The sequence below is a fragment of the Branchiostoma floridae genome, chromosome 10 (genome assembly GCF_000003815.2).
Source record: "Branchiostoma floridae strain S238N-H82 chromosome 10, Bfl_VNyyK, whole genome shotgun sequence".
Lineage (NCBI taxonomy): Eukaryota > Metazoa > Chordata > Leptocardii > Amphioxiformes > Branchiostomatidae > Branchiostoma > Branchiostoma floridae.
In genome coordinates this window covers 16,478,962-16,497,052 of record NC_049988.1, presented here as the reverse complement: position 1 = coordinate 16,497,052, position 18,091 = coordinate 16,478,962, and the positions used below count along the sequence as shown (strand labels likewise).

At 40.2% G+C, this 18,091-nt stretch overlaps 2 long non-coding RNA genes across 2 annotated transcripts; one reads left to right on the top strand and one right to left on the bottom strand.

Annotated features, from left to right (window-relative positions):
* Positions 1 to 188: 188 nt before the first annotated feature.
* Positions 189 to 6,423, top strand: LOC118424779. The gene is made up of 2 exons (XR_004832240.1): positions 189 to 471; positions 5,854 to 6,423. It is a non-coding gene; the product is annotated as an uncharacterized LOC118424779 (long non-coding RNA).
* Positions 6,424 to 11,647: 5,224 nt separating this feature from the next.
* Positions 11,648 to 16,322, bottom strand: LOC118424777. The gene is made up of 2 exons (XR_004832238.1): positions 16,289 to 16,322; positions 11,648 to 12,265 (listed from the first exon to the last, which is right to left on the bottom strand). It is a non-coding gene; the product is annotated as an uncharacterized LOC118424777 (long non-coding RNA).
* Between the last annotated feature and the right edge of the window lie 1,769 nt (positions 16,323 to 18,091).

Genomic DNA, 18,091 nt, shown 5'->3' with positions numbered 1-18,091 from the left:
AACTGTACAACTAAGGACGGCGTTAGGCAGTCGTTGCTGTGGTAGGACCGTGTCCTTTCATCCTAGGGTCAAAGAAGTTAACAGCAGTACTGGTGCCAGGACAACGCTGAATTGGGGGCGCTTCCATATGAATAACCAGGAGTTCACAGGCCGTAGGTCATGCTCCTAGGTCATCTGGACTACGGGTCACCAGTCATGTCCACCATATTTCGGAAATCGAACTGTGCCGTCGTGGACATGCATGGAAGTTTGCCAACTATTCAGGACCGAAAAACACATGGAAATGTCTGCTGCTACAGTGTGAAGTTCTTCTGCTTATGGTGGGATCGTCAAATAGTAACGGTTTAACAACCAACGGGTAACTTTTGCCCTCGACTATCGTATTTTTTAGCGATTCCACGGCGTCAGCAGCTCGAGCTCGGACAAATTCGCAACCTAACGTTACTGTTTCTCATCATGATCAATAAATGGGTAGGTATTTGGCCATCTTTAAAACGATATTACTTTTTCAGCTTCTTTGTATTGGTTTCAATTATGTGGTGCACGGCCCGGTGTTTTTTATTATGAGAGGTAAGGCAGCATCAGTATTCTATAACCTCATAGACTGGTTATTATAAAGGAGGCCTAGTTTATACCTCAGGTTTAGCTAGGCAGTGACTTATGTATGCTATGGAATGTATGTATGCAATGTAATGCATTTATGTTTTGAAAAAGATAATTTCATTCCCCCAAAAACGTAGGTCAAAATGAATTGCAGCGAAATGATATTGAATTCTGCATCTGCATAAGGGTACCCCCAAATAGCCCCGCATGGGGCATCGTAGGGGGGAAGCTTAGGCTCCCGGGTTAGGGTGGGCAAGCCGCTTGCCTGGCACGGAAGCACTCAACGTTGGGAGCACTTACAACCGTGCCAGGCAGGGCATTCCACTCAGGAATTGTGCGTGGAAAAAACGAGTTTTTGTAAATGTCTGTACGTGCAAATATGGGTTGGTATTTGTAGTCGTGACTACCCCGGGTGCGCCCATGGGCAGGCTTGAGAATATTACTGGCCTCTATATTGATATTATTATTAACTACTTTATAGAAAAAGGTGAGGCGGGTGTAACCTCCTCCTTTCGGAATTGGTAATGACAGCAATAAACTGAATTCACATCGGGTGTGCCTAAATACCACAAACGACCACAAACGACTCGGAAATACCACAAACGACCACAAACGACTCTAATATGCAGTGTATATGGGTCAAAGACCTTGTTCGGCGCTCTGGAGACATTGTTTACACATTTATGAATTTAAAAAACGCAGCAAGTCCTGCGTATTCACCAGTTATTTCGAGTTAGTCCGGTTTCAAGATTAAAGCCATTCTTGGCCACCATGTTGGATCGTGCTTGCTCACATTTGAGGCTGAAAAACACTTAGTATACAAGTTTTATAAGTTGACAATGATAGAATAGTGCCATGCTATAATCTATGAACCAACAGCGTCCATAGTTTTATCGTCCTGTCGTCTATAGAGCCGTGGAAGGTATCGAGAACTTCTCCATGCAGACTCCTAGCACGGGCGATCCAACATGGCGGCCGAGAATCGCTTCGATCTTGAAACCGGCGGACTAACTTGAAATAACTGGTGAATACGCAGGACTTGCTGCATTTTTTAAATTTATAAATGTTTAAACATTTGTCTCCAGAGCGCAACACAAGGTCTTTGACCCATATACACTGCATTTTAGAGTCGTTTGTGGTATTTCCGAGTCGTTTGTGGTTGTTTGTGGTATTTAGGCAGACCGATTCACATCTTCACATTTTCCTTAATTTTTTCCTGCCATAAAGCCAGGTAAGATATACCAAACAGCTTATTACGGTAACAGTTAGGGGTGGGTACGTACCGGTACAGAAAATTTAATCACGTGGCCAATTTACTCCTCTGTCGGCTAAACTGACTTTCCACAGCTTATGATACTGCTTGGAGATTACAGAAAATTCAGGTCCAGGTCCAGAGGATCAGGTCCAGGTCCGGATCTGAACCTAGACCTATTAAATAATGATTGGTGAATCAAAGCAATGGTAAATTTTGCTGAAAAGGAATCTGTTTGGTAGAGTATCCTATCTGCACGTAAACAACACTAGACCATCGTCACATATGACTGTAGAAATTTGATAAAAATGACTACCAACTCTACTCAGCTCTACTTCGCTCTTCCTATTTTCTTGGACCAATAAGCCCCAAAACACGTGTACGTCTGCCGCCATAGTGCCAGTATAATCTGTTCATTTTTTAATCAGTCCAACATCTGGTCTTGTCCACTGAATTATTTCAGGTCCGTTTTTTCTGGACTGGTCCAACAAGAGAAAACGGTTTTATACCAGTACCCACCGCTAGTAACAGTTGAGACTAGGTAAGATACCGTACAGGAAGAAGTTGTATGGCTTGTTTGTCTGGAGACCAGGTAAGGTACGGGTCTGCCTAAACACCACAAACGACTCAGAAACACCACAAACGACTCTAATATGCAGTGTATATGGGTCAAATACCTTGTGTTGCGCTCTGGAGACATTGTTTACACACTTATGAATTTAAGAAATGCAGCAAGTCCTACATATTCACCAGTTATTTCGAGTTAATCCGCCGGTTTCAAGATCAGTCACGATGGCTGAGCACGCTGTCAATGAATGCGTGCCTGCATATGAGGCTGAAAAACACTTACTATACAAGTTTTATAAGTTGACAATGATAGAGTTGTGTCATGCTATAATCTATGAACAGCGTCCTTAGTTTTATCATCCTGTCGTCTATGGAACCGTGGAAGGTATCGAGGACTTCCCCATGCAGACTCCTAGCACGGGCGATCCAACATGGCGGCAAAGAATCGCTTTGATCTTGAAACCTGCGGACTAACTCGAAATAACTGGTGAATACGTAGGACTTGCTGCATTTTCTAAATTCATAAATGTGTAAACAATGTCTCCAGAGCGCCACACAAGGTCTTTGACCCATATACACTGCATATTAGATCGTTTGTGGTCGTTTGTGGTGTTTCTGAGTCGTTTGTGGTGTTTAGGCAGACCAGTAATGTACTGTACAGGTAGCAGTTGTATGGCTTGTTGGTCTGGAGACCAGGGAAGGTACCGTACAGGTAGCACTTTTATGGCTTGTTGGTCTGGAGACCAGGTAAGGTACCGTACAGTTATCAGTTGTATGGCTTGTTGGTCTGGAGGCCAGTAAGGTACCGTACAGGTAGCAGTTGTATGGATTGTTGGTCTGGACACCAGGTAAGGTACCGCACAGGTAGCAGTTTTATGTCTTGCTTGTCTGGAGACCAGGTAAGGTACTGTACAGGTAGCAGCTGTATGGATTGTTGGTCTGGACACCAGGTAAGGTACCATCAGGGAGCAGTTTTATGGCTTGTTGGTCTGGAGACCAGGTAAGGTACCGTACAGGTAGCAGTTTTATGGCTTGTTTGTCTGGAGACCAGGTAAGGCACCGTACAGGTAGCAGTTTTATGGCTTGTTTGTCTGGAGACCAGGTAAGGTACCGCACAGGTAGCAGTTTTATGTCTTGTTTGTCTGGAGACCAGGTAAGGTACTGTACAGGTAGCAGCTGTATGGCTTGTTTGTCTGGAGACCAGGTAAGGTACCGTACAGGTAGCAGTTTTATGGCTTGTTTGTCTGGAGACCACGTAAGGTACTGTACAGGTAGCAGCTGTATTGCTTGTTTGTCTGGAGACCACGGTAAGGTACCGTACAGGTAGCAGGTTTATGGCCTGTTGGTCTGGACACCAGGTAAGGTACTGTACAGGTAGCAGTTGTATGGCTTGCTTGTCTGGAGATCAGGTAAGGCACCGTACAGGTAGCAGTTGTATGGCTTTCTTGTCTGGAGACCAGGTAAGGTACCGTACAGGTAGCAGTTGGATGGCTTGTTGGTCTGGAGACCAGGTAAGGTACTGTACAGGTAGCAGTTGTATGGCTTTCTTGTCTGGAGACCAGGGAAGGCACCCTACAGGTAGCAGTTGTATGGCTTGTTTGTCTGGAGACCAGGTAAGGTACTGTACAGGTAGCAGTTGTATGGCTTGCTTGTCTGGAGACCAGGTAAGGCACCGTACAGTTAGCAGGTTTTATGGGCTTTTTGGTCTGGACACCAGGTAAAGGTACTGTACAGGTAGCAGTTGTATGGCTTGCTTGTCTGGAGACCAGGTAAGGCACCGTACAGGTAGCAGTTGTATGGCTTGTTGGTCTGGAGACCAGGTAAGGTACCGTACAGGTAGCAGGTTTATGGCCTGTTGGTCTGGACACCAGGTAAGGTACTGTACAGGTAGCAGTTGTATGGCTTGCTTGTCTGGAGACCAGGTAAGGCACCGTACAGGTAGCAGTTGGATGGCTTGTTGGTCTGGAGACCAGGTAAGGTACTGTACAGGTAGCAGTTGTATGGCTTGTTGGTCTGGAGACCAGGTAAGGTACCGTACAGGTAGCAGTTTTATGGCCTGTTGGTCTGGAGACCAGGTAAGGTACCGTACAGGTAGCAGTTGTATGGCTTGTTGATCTGGAGACCAGGTAAGGTACTGTACAGGTAGCAGTTGTATGGCTTGTTGGTCTGGAGACCAGGTAAGGTACCGCACAGGTAGCAGTTTTATGGCTTGTTTGTCTGGAGACCAGGTAAGGTACCGTACAGGTAGCAGTTGTATGGCTTGTTGATCTGGAGACCAGGTTACTGTAGGTACCGCACAGGTAGCAGTTGTTTGGCTTGTTTGTCTGGAGACCAGGTAAGATACCGTACAGGTAGCAGTTGTGTGGGTTATACAGGTAAGGTACCATACAGGTAATATATGTATGGCTTGTTGGTCTTTATACCAGGCAAATACCATACATGTACAATTTTCATGGTTCCCTAGTCTTGGCACCAGCTTAAAAAATACCATATGTGTAATATTTTTATGATTTGTTGTTGTGGAGACCAGGCAAGGTATTTTACAGATTTATTAGGCCACACCAATTTAATTTCTTGGTTCACGGATTCGCTCGCTCCAATTTTTTGGAAAAAATAAAAATAAAAATTACCACTCAGCAAATTTTCACAATTAATGAAACCATTCACCAACTTTCCGGGGTAGCAAATTGGCCTTTATATTATAATCTCCTTAAAGTGTGGGTACAGGTGCTGTTACTGTACAATAATAGTGTTTTTGTACTTTTTTCAAGCTGAAAACTTTTTTTCGTTATGTTTTGGATTAGTCGTTACCTTTACCCCAACCATTTTAAAATTTTTATTTTTATTTTTATTTCGCCCTTTCGCTCCATATTTTTTATGAAAAAATCCGTGAACCAAGAAATTAAATTGGTGTGGCCTTATACAACTTAGGCCACAAAAGCTCAATTTGACAGCTCTTGGATTAACAACAAGGCCAGCAAGAAATTGCAAAAACTTGCAAAAGCTTTAAATAAGGGCTAATACCAAACATGAAGAATAATACATTGTCAGCTTGAAAAAAAGCAAACAAAAGTTACCTCTTTGCAGTAGCTGCACCTGTATGTACAGTTTTAATGTATTTAACATGTCTTCATGATTGAAAAAATTCACTGCAATGATGGATGTGCCAAGTAATGAGCTTATACTTGTCTGTAAGCCAATTTACCATACTGGAAAGTTATTTGTAATGGTGATAATATGCTGAATGGCAAGTGTGTTGAATTTTTTGTTTCATTTTTGGAAAAATAGGAATGGGCAATTCTGAGAACCAATTGCTTGAATTGGTGTGACCTTATAAACCTGAGAAAAAGATTGAATGGGTGACTGAGTGTTAGTGTTTGATCAGAAGTCACATGTCAGAAGTACATCACTGTGGACAGATTTTTTTTCAGGGCATTGATGTCTGAAAACGTGTATTGGCAGAAGTGGAGAAGCTGATTACACAGCAGGAGATGGAGCTCTTCATGCATCCCCCTGTCACCTGTCCATAGAATGGTCAAAGCACCAGCTTAAGTTGTTAACAACATTTTTGGCTTGACAGAAGACTACATGTACATGTACATGTACTGTATATAGAAAAAGTTGAAGTTGACATGTAGATTTGTTTAGGAGTAGAGTGTCCTGATGGTTTGTAAAATCTGTGTGGGGTTGTATAATAATTGGTTCCTTTGATGCCAATTCCATTTGATACCAAGTCATCTGACTCTGAGTGGCACATGTATACAGTTGTCGCAAGAAGCCTCTAAACCTGTATAAAGCTATAATAGTAGTGCCATAATGTATGCTGTATTTAGCACAATATTTTATATTCTTCGATACTGTAGTACTTTGTACTGATAAGTGTAATACTGTATGTTGAGTAACATTTGCATATGTTCAACCATTTGTCTAGTTAGATGTACCTGCATTGAATTGTTCTGCCAGTTCATTCTAGCGACGCTGAAGAATAGTGATGGATGTTAAGTTTATGGAGATAAATCTTTTTTTTACCTAGTTGTATAGACTGATTTGTATTTGAAGACTGTAAATGTCCTTCTCCAATAGGAGTACGACATTTACTGGGATACTGTATATTCATGATAGTTTGATACACCATATTTAGAACACTTATTAAAACTGAACAATACCTGTTTACTCATTTGTTTCAAATGTGTTTGATGTGCAGTGTATATAGGGTCATAGGTTGTTTTTTCAATGACCTTGCCCAACAAAGGTAATATACAGGCCAGAAAATGGAATTATTTTAGATTTCAAAGACGTTGACGGGTTGACCTGACATGGGTATCATTGAGTCTTTCCCAACATACCATTCACTGAAGTGCACATTTTGGTCGCAGAAACATACATTTTTAAGAAATAATCCACCCCACCCCCCCCTACCACCAGCAATTCTAATATAACCCTTGGAAACACTTAACAATAGTCAAAATAAGTCTATTATCTTCACTTCACTTCATTTGTTTTACCAGGAACGTACACACAGATCAAGCTGGACCTGATTTTCAGGCAGTCCTGGATTTACATACTATCTAGTCTGACTTAGAATACTTACTCCACATTTTCTAGATTACTGTTTGTAGTATGTTCTGCTATGTTCTGTTCTGCTATGAATATCCATCAGTAGTTTATACGTTAAACACTGAAAAACAATTATTCATTTCATCATTTCTATACTTAGCTTTAGAAAACTTATTTTATAATACCATTATTTACAGTATCATGCCCATATAAAGCTACATTGTTAGACAGTGTATGTTGCCCATGCCTGGAGTGCTTGATAACTTATCTCCAAGCAGATCCTACGGTGGCATAAGATAGTGTCATTAAGCTAGCCAAGGCATGTGGTCAGCCAAGGAGACAATTGACACCACATTGCCGGCTACACCCCTTGGCTACATGTAGCTAATGATACATGTACTACTAGTATATTATGCCACCGTAGGATTTGCTTGAGATAACCGTGATAACCATGAATGAAAAACTTACGCCACTTCCTGTTCATCACATCCCTCACTTTGATTCTTAAGGCCTCTGTGCAAAGCCTCATATCTCCTAACAGAATCAAGCAACAGCAAAGTTATCAACACCACAGATTAGCGTATTAAACTACTTTCCTGAAAATTTCATTGAGATATATCACTCGTCTTACAGAGAAAAACGCGATTACGTTTGATGCGGTAAAATTTCGCCCGAAATCGTCCATGCAAACAAGCGCAGTTGACACGCGGCCTCGCTTTGCGCGAGGCTAAAACGTCTCTTACTTTCGTATCTCCTTCAAACTACCACAGAATTACTTCAAATTTAGCTGAAATATGCATGAAAGTGTACTTAGCTAGGATCTGAAACGTCATATAATGTTTGTACTTTGGTATCGAGATACGTGCAGTTGAACTTCTGATAGGAAATCACGCATTTTTGACCTTGCGTCCAAATAAAAGTTCAAATATCTCCAAAATTTTTTATTGAAAGTAGTCAGAAAGAAAGTGGTGGCATCATGACAATGTATTTGACAGACTTCTATGAAAAACTGCGTCCTTTTTACTTTATATATCTAACCCTACAGGGAGTTTGGGGTAAAACCTACTTTCCGAAGGTGGGCTTTTGAGCGGGGTGAAAATGACAATAGTTCAAAGCCTTATATCTCCTAACAGAATAAAGCGAGAGAAAACCTATTAGGAACACAGCTAGATAATCGTACTAACCGGCTTTCCTGAAAATTTCATTGAGATATTTCACTCCTTTCTCGTCTTACAGAGAAAAACGCAATTACCTTTGATGCGGTAGAATTTCGCCCGAAATTGTCCATGCGAACAAGCGCAGTTGACAAGCGGCCTCGATTTACGCAAGGCTAAAACGTCTCTTACTTTTGTATCTCCTTCAAACTACCACAGAATTACTTCAAATTTGGCTGAAATATGTATGAAAGTGTACTTAGCTAGGATCTGAAACGTCAGATGATGTTTGTACTTTGGTATCGAGATACGTGCAGTTGAACTTCTGATAGGAAATCACGCATTTTTGACCTTGCGTCCAAATAAAAGTTCAAATATCTCCAAAATCTTTTATTGAAAGTAGTCAGAAAGAAAGTGGTGGCATCATGACAATGTATTTGACAGACTTCTATGAAAAACTGCGTCCTTTTTACTTTATGTATCTAACCCTACAGGGAGTTTGGGGTAAAACCTACTTTCCGAAGGTGGGCTTTTGAGCGGGGTGAAAATGACAATAGTTCAAAGCCTTATATCTCCTAACAGAATAAAGCGAGAGAAAACCTATTAGGAACACAACTAGATAAGCGTACTAACCGGCTTTCCTGAAAATTTCATTGAGATATTTCACTCCTTTCTCGTCTTACAGAGAAAAACGCAATTACCTTTGATGCGGTAGAATTTCGCCCGAAATTGTCCATGCGAACAAGTGCAGTTGACAAGCGGCCTCGATTTACGCAAGGCTAAAACGTCTCTTACTTTTGTATCTCCTTCAAACTACCACAGAATTACTTCAAATTTGGCTGAAATAGGCATGAAAGTGTGCTTAGTTGTGATCTGAAATACCATATGATGGTTGTACTTTGGTATTGAGATATATGCAGTTGAACTTCAGATAAGAACTCACGCATTATTGACCTTGCGTTCAAATATCTCCAAAACGTTTGAGTGCAGGCACTCAAAATGAAAGTGTTGGCATAATGAAAGTGTCTTTGAAAGACTTCTATGGAAACCTGCGTCTATTTTACGATATATACCTCTAACCCTGCATCATTTGGTGTCTTTTGAGCGGGGTGAAAATAGCATTAGTAACTGTAGACGAAAGGTTATCAAAACTAGCTTTATATATTGACCTACCCGTGCTGTTAACAGCTCCGATATTTCTCCCTTCCTCCGTACGTAACAATCGATCCATCTAGTACCTGTCTTCAAAAGGCGCAAAAGTACATGGCATTGTTCGTTTTCAGTACCCCTTAGAGTCACATAGACCACGTTTCAATCAACACAGGAACATCATAATTTGAACTAGGATGGGTTGAAATCTGCTATTTTTGGTTCAAAGGGCCAAATTTAGCTTTTTTTTGACAGGAAGTTATTCCGCACTCAATAAAGTTGGTTTGAAGGAAATCGGACATCGTTTGTCGACATCTCATTTTTGGGTTGAAATCTGCTATTTTTGGTTCAAAGGGCCAAATTTAGCTTTTTTGACAAAAAGAGGGTGAAGGAGATGTGAGGAAGTTATTCCGCACTCAGTAAAGTTGGTTCGAAGGAAATTGGACATCGTTTGTCGACATCTCATCTTTGGGTTGAAATCTGCTATTTTTGGTTCAAAGGGCCGAATTTAGCTTTTTTGACAAAAAGAGGGTGAACGAGATGTGAGGAAGTTATTCCGCACTCAATAAAGTTGGTTCGAAGGAAATCGGACATCGTTTGTCGACATCTCATTTTTGGGTTGAAATCTGCTATTTTTGGTTCAAAGGGCCAAATTTAGCTTTTTTGACAAAAAGAAGGTGAACGAGATGTCAGGAAGTTATTCCGCACTCAGTAAAGTTGGTTCGAAGGAAATCGGACATCGTTTGTCGACATCTCATTTTTGGGTTGAAATCTGCTATTTTTGGTTCAAAGGGCCAAATTTAGCTTTTTTGACAAAAAGAGGGTATACGAGATGTGAGGAAGTTATTCCGTACCCAATCAAGTTGGTTTGAAGGAAATCAGACTTTGTTTCGCGATATCTATGTTTTATGGAAAAATTGCTGTTCTTGCATCTGAATAGCAAATTTAGCTTTCTCTATAAAAAAAAAGGAACATACATAGGCAAAATACCACTAAGAACGTAAAGTTATTTGCAATGTCAGAAGATTCTGTGTCACTATCCAAAAACATGACTTCAACACCATGCATATGGTAGGCTTTCTTTTCAGTACTGTAAATAACCTTACGTCACCATGGTAACTTAAAGAAGCAACTGATTTACCCTTCACTCAAAATTATTGATGATGGCTGCTTAACTACCCTAAAAACCATGGACCTCAGAAGCAGATTTTTTCCCAAAGACCACTGTTTATTTCTTGACGATTTGACTGCAGCAAAATAAAGCTTGACAAAAAGGATCTAGATCAATAACTGTCTACCTGCAAAATAGAGGCCAACTTGTTCATACCTTTATATACAATGCACAACTGGATGTTGTCCTGTGTTGGCACTTATTTTTGTATATGCATGCAAATAAGGAAAATTCATGAATTACCGTTATGTATCGTACAGACATGGACAGGTAAAGCAATAATGATTCAGATTATTCATTTCAATATGAAATGAAAGCAAAATAAAAGCTTTTAAAAATAAAATCAATTTTGTTCTTCTTACCCCCATCATCGTGACATACTTTAAGTGTCTATGACACCAAAATACATAATTTTATTACTAACTTTGCCGGTAATAGTATTCTTGTATGAACACAGACCAAAGTTACAGTCGACTAGTCGTATGATGTTATAGAACATCAAACCCTGTCAAAGATCATACTTCAGCTCTTGTTTCCTGCCACCAGGTAATTGAATTGAGCATTGATTATTACTTCAATGACATCTCATTGAACACTGCGGCCGGTTCAGAACAAGACATCGAGTGTTGCTAAAAAGTACTGTTGATGAGCACACTGTGCTTAGTTTAAGGAGATAACACATACTTGCAAGATACAAAAATATTTGCTTAGTTTGCTTCCCAAAATTATTTTTTCGCAAGCCACCGTGGCAAGTTAAGAATCATTGTAGTCCTCAACATCATCATCCTCATCATCAGTCGGTGGCAGAGCACTTGATCACAAGTTTCATCCACAACTGACGGTCCGCAGCCAGTGCAGCTACAATCAATGTTTAATTCAATTACCTGGTGACAACCTGGAAACAAGAGCTGGAAGTATGATCTTCAATTGGTTTTATATTCAATAACACCAGGAGGGTTTATTTTAGTGCAAAGTTCTATTTTCAATTAGTAATTCTATCTCAATGGATTGCAATCACCAAAATGTTGCTACATTGCTAAATGTTGCTACATTGCTATCATTGATGTCATTAACACTTTAAGTCAGCATTGCATAGCAGGATACACACCAGATCCCATCACATTGACAATGATCTCATACATGTGTGTACAATGTAGGGTGAAAAGCTCTACACTTACAGCATGAAATGTACTGTTTTTTTTAAAGAATCATTTCATCAGGAATTGCTCAACATTATATACCTAAACATTTCCTGGAGAGTATCTTAAACACACAATTAATTCACCCCTCTCCATAGCTACCTGTTCAATGGAGTTTTGATAAAACACAGAATTCGAACATCAGAAAGTGCTCTGCTTCCTTGGTCAATCAGTCATGCCTCAGGGACTTACAGTTACTGACAGCATACATATAGTCATGAAGTATATAATTGCAAGATATTTGTAGATATGGATATGCAAAATGGCTCCTCACAACATTGCATCTACGATACTGCATGCTACATATTAGCTTCAACATGACAATTACATCTACAGTCCAAAGAGCTATGATTTCAAAGCATCTAAATCTGAGTCATAATAAATGCCATAGTACCACAGTGCATCACAGAAAGGCACGCTTCTAGTTCTACTAGCTGTTTATCTTTTTACAGACTCATTGTTTATGCATATTAAAGAAATTGGGACTTGGTTAGTGTTCATTATAACTCTGCCATCTGCAGGTAGAAGCAGGTAATCCATTGCATAATCAGCTTCTCATCTGCTGTCATCTCATGTGCACTGATGGCCTTCCTGGGTTGAGTGTCATCAGCACCTATAGCAACAACAACATTACAAATTAAAATATTTCAGTGTTGTAATAGACATGATTCTGGTGAAGGTTGCAAAGCAAAGTCACTGTATAGCCTTGTTGTCAGTGCCTATTGAAATACATCTGATATATAGTAAGTAAGTAAGTATCGTGTCCTGTGATCTTATGACAACAAATAAAGACCTAACTAATGAAATACAGGGACTATTGTCAAAACACAAACACACATATACTCTCTCTCTCTCTCTCACACACACACACAAACACACTGTACACACAAATAGTATACACACACACTGTACACACAAATACACACACAAACACACACACACACACACACACACACACACACACACACACACACACGCATGCACACACTCATATTCAGTATATTGGTACCTATAGTAGTGAGTTTATCGCTGTCAAAATAAGCGATATTGGTGCTACCACACCCTTCGTATTAGAAAAAAAGACTTATCTATTACACAAATTGTTTCATTATTACTGTAAATTCATTTAAGTTCGTGGGAATTTAATTTTGCAGTAGCTGGAAAAAGGACTGTTTGTGGTGGTTTTAAGTTCGCGGTAGCACCATGCACTGTAGTCTCTTACTGCCATGGAAAAATGTTTGCGGTGGTTTTAAGTTTGCGGTGAATTGGCAACGCGAAAACCGCAAACATAAAACCACTGCGAAAAAATTTGTGGGGGTTGACTTCTCGTTGAAGGCAGTGGTTATGAACTGTCTTCCAAGTTCCATACTGAATAATGAGTGGGTAGATAAAAATCAATGACAGATATAAAGAAAATATGGTGAATGTTTGAAAATTTGCTCTTTTCTGGAAAGAGGTTTTAGCCTGTTAGTGTTACTGCTAGAGTCCTTCTGATAATGAATATACTGCCTATAGTACACCAGAGTAGGCAGCTGCATTATGTATTATTACACTGAAGGACTACCTAGTATTATACTCTGGATGAGAAACAGGCATACAGATATATGTGCTAGGTAAACCAGATAGAGAGAGCAAGAAAAGACTAGCATAAAAACGACTTTGCTAGGATCTTATTTTGGGACATTCTATTTTTTTAAACACACAAGTGTGTACCTGTAGTACATTTTTGTGACAATGATACTAACAGACCTTGAAATGGGATTTACCCAGGTACAGGATTGATCCAAATTTGCAAATCCTGGTATAACAAGTCAGGATACCTTTTTGAGGTAAAATCAGCAGATTGGGATTGGCAATTTGCCCAACCTACTAGAACTAGTACTGTAAATGTTTTTAAGTTCGCGGGGATTTAATTTCGCAGTAGCTGGAAAAAGGACTTTTCGCGGTGGATTAAAGTTCGCGGTAACACCATAGACTGGAATCTAATATCATAGTAGAAAAATGTTCGCGGTGGTTTTAAATTCGCAGTGAAGTGGTCACCGTGAAAACCGCGAACATTAATCCACCGCGAACATTTCTGCATTTACAGTATATCATTAAGTATATGCCGCCTATATCATATGTGGTGACAAGAGTTAACGTGGCACTTTTGCCCAAAGGCGGCAAAAGGAAAAACACAGTCTTTCAAATATGTAACCTTTATTATTTTTATACACAAACTCCTATTAGTTTTCAAGATGTGCACCACCAAAATGAGAAAACTTGTAAATGCAGATTGCAGAGTCACTAGCACCATGACAATAACAGATCTATGGTAAATCTTCATGGTACAGGTAACCAGTTCATGGATATACATTTTTTGACGGGTTTGCTCAGTAAAAGGCCATTGTAGCAGCATCTCTTCTCCCCAAGTCAGAGACATCAAGTTTCAGCAAGTTTGACTGACTCAATAGGGAAATTCCCTTCTCCATTTAGCAGGAAAGGTTTGATCTACTCACACCGGGAAGGTCCCCTACTCTTTTCAATAAGTGTGACAGGTTCTTTTACATGCTCAGGGTGGGGCTCTCACAAAACACAGGATCTCCATTTGACCCTAGGTACACATTTTCACCTGAGTGAGTTTTGGGTTAGGCCTAGGAAAAAAAATGTTGTGTTTCCTGTTTCCCTACCTACCCTAAAAAAACCTGCCGACCCTAGACTTTTTTTTTGGGTGGGCAGTGGAGTCACATAGCTTCCAGTTAGAATTTTTATTTGGCCTGCTTCCTATTGAAGTAAAACACTGCTTGTCCCATCTAATGAAGGATAAATGTATCTATCATGCACAAAATTAAAGTTTGACATTGAAAGACAAGTGTCATCATACATTTCAGTTTACTTTGTTCAACTGTATTGTAAATATGTATCACTAGAATTTCGGCCAGCCTAAAAAAAAATACAAGAAAAAAAAAGATAATCCCTACCTACCGACCCTAATTTTTTCAGGACTGAAACAGGAAACACAACATTTTTTTTCCTAGGCCTTATAATTAAATCGGATGACTCCTCTTTTTTAACAAAAGTTAACATGATGTATCATGCTCAATTTTCTGGGTTCAACTTAAAAAATAATTTCCAGTCCATTACTGGATTGGCAAGAATTTCTTACGGGTACGGCATGAACTAGGGGTGGGTTACATAAAATTCAGGACCGTCCAGGTCCGGTTCAGGTCCAGAGGATCAGGTTGGACCTGATTCAGTATGTGAAAACTTGTGAATGGACGATACTCAAACCAATGGTCCATTTCACTACACAGAAATCTGTATTAGTCTGCCACTGGCATTTTGAAATCCTACAACGCTAAGTGCCTCTTTACAATTGGCTTTAAAACTTGGTAGGAATGACTCTAGACTCTACTCAACTTCACTTGTTATTTTCTTCGACCAGTAAGCCCCCAAACCTGTACAATCTAAGTTTAAACATTAATACTTAATAATAGATTATATAGCACATATGTGACACTAGATAATTTCTATGTGAACAACATATCATCCAAATATGTGTTTTCTCAGGTGGGTATAACATAATTAAAATACAACACGGTGTATTCCGCATCACCCTCGGTCCCAGCCCTCCCACAGATCGGATTGCCCAACGGTCAAAGGCCTTCGACCGTCAGGCGATCCGACCTGCGGGTCAAACGTAATACACCGTGTTGTATTCTTATTTTCTATATATATATATCCCACAATCAAACACCAAACATCACAACAGATCATTCAGTTGTGTCACTGTTTGCGCCTTTTTTTACCTCCTTGATTTTACCAATTGAGATATTTAGTGAGTCTCCAAGCAGACGTATTGCTGGATGAAAAAGAGAAAGATTTAGCCAAATAGGGACAAAAAAGTTGCAATGGCATTTCAGTCAGTACTCTGCTATCTATCTACTCTACTCTACCCAGCTATCACAGTCACAAGCTCATTATGTATACCTTTAGCCACCTGACTCCTATTTCAGTATTTGTTCAATATGTACAGTTTTTCCAGCGACCTCTGGAGTCTGTTAGAGACTAATACTTAGTACTACTCATACTATTATGTAACACGGTACAAGTACACTGTATACTGTAAATACATTTAAGTTCGCGGGGATTTAATTTTGCAGTAGTGGGAAAAGGGACTTTTCGCGGTGGAAGTTTGCGGTAACACCATAGACTGTAGTCTAATATCATAATAGAAAAATGTTCGCGGTGGTTTTAAGTTCGCGGTGAAGTGGTCACCCCGAAAACCGTGAACATTAATCCACCGCGAACATTTCTGCATTTACAGTAATTTTAGTAACCGCAATCAGCGTTATAACCTGAACTCTGAGGGCTTACAATTGCATACAAATTGTCCTTGTAACCTCGGATTTTCAAAACAAATGCATTAGTATCAATGAGACAACTGGGCCCTGGAACCTATCATGTAACGTTATAATGTACCTGCACCAGTAAAAAATATTAGTAACGTGGAAACAAGGTGGAAATTGTCAAGGAGGCCGGAGAGACCTCCGGGGTGAAAAATTGTTAAATCTGTTTAGAATGGATTATGATTTTTCTATGCCTCATTTATGATCAAGAAGGTCAAAAACGATGCCTTGATGAATATTAGACCTACCTGTAGAACGGGTTACGTGGAATGAATACATTTCCAGGCGTGTTCGTGTGTAATCTCGTCAGATCCGATAATCTGTGGAGGCCGCCATCTTGGATCTTGGACCGCACATTCCCATGACGCATCGCGCCTGTCCAAGCCACGCTGATCACGGCGGGCCGTGCGCGCTTGGCGTTGTCCTCGACACAGCACTGCTAATAACGCAGGTCATCCTAGGATGAAAGGACACGAACCTACCAGAGCAACGACTGCCTAACGCCGTCCTTAGTTATACAGTTATTTCTATTAACGCTATGTGTATGGGGTGTTAGATCAAGAGTTACTCAAGATCTTAGCTGTCAGCCCTTTACCTACGGATCAGTAAATAGCAATCTGTATCAATTTTACAGGCGAGCGAAGAACCTCTCAGAACAAGAACAAATTAGCAATCATCTTGAATTGATTTAACTGCAACTTGCAGTCGTAGCAAAAAAATCGTTTTTCTTCTAGCGTTCGAGGTTTTGGGTATATAAGGTACTGACTTTAAGTTGTTTTAATGTCCATAGAGGCTTCACTTTCCCATACAACTATGCCTTTTGGATATCTGTTATATAAAAGAATTTATGGCCTATAAACTTTTGGCCCAACGGAAATCATATCATATATCTCAAAGGGACTAGGTCTTATATTCAAGGACATGTTCTCTAGCTTTTCAAGATTCTCAGCTCAATTTTCAGTGCAAAACTTTTAAGATTTAAAGCTCCCATAATGACAGCATTGACAGTACTAAATATGAAGGTAAGATGAAAAATTTTAGCCAGCCTACCTTGTGGTTTAAGGTACGGAATGGAGGGAAATGATGTACTTTGAAGTAAAAACTGTTAGAATATAATGACATTCATTCTAGTCAGTGGGGCGTCGTTTAGTATGTGCCTTTTCACTGGAGCACCAAAGGTCAGCAACCGTACATGCTGTACTCGTGCTGATTACAGACTGGGGATTGTACTGTAATAAAACTCAGCGTGACCACACCAAGAGTGGGCAGAAAAGCATACATCCTGTATAATCCATCTTATATAACCACACACCGCCAGCATGTAGGGCTTACCGTTCAACCGTATCACTTTCAAAGCTGCTTTCGGACAGAAATAGGTTTTACCCTTCTGTTACCTAATTCCTGGGGGACAATCCCAAGGCGTAGGAAGTAAAAGTAACGGCGGACCTTTGTCGACAAGAGGATTTCGCACGGCGACAGACAAGAGCGAGAAAAATCAATGAAGTTCTTTTAGGGGAAACCACAGAAAGGCCTGCCCTAAACCAATTTAAGACTCCATCGATCAAAATGGCGCCTCTTGAATGAGCTTCTTCAATTCTGTGGTATAGTTAACTTCTGCATGTGTAAGTCATGCTTATAAAGCACTCAATGTTACTCCATTAGACGGGGAATAAAGGAAAGCCGAGGTGTCAAAACATACACCCATCTGCATTACATTGATAAAACTAGGTCGCCTCAAAGCCGACATGCTGAATAAAAGGTCTTAAACGGGAACTATGTGGCTTCAGATGTCTTACTAAGGGATGACTGTGGTGCGATAGATGTCGGTTAGCTGATGATTGAGTCCACTCTACCGAATACTAGTTAGCCCATAGCTGTGCGGTAGCCTGTACGGAAAGTGTAAGTTGTTATCTTCAGTATCTAGCCTAAGGGCAAAGTGGAGCCCATCCCTCTCCTTTGACTGCCTTTCATCTCATCAACCAAGGCCACGTACCTCCTTTCACACCAGGAGTCAGGAAAGTAGTGTTAACCCAAGAAAACAATGTCTAGCC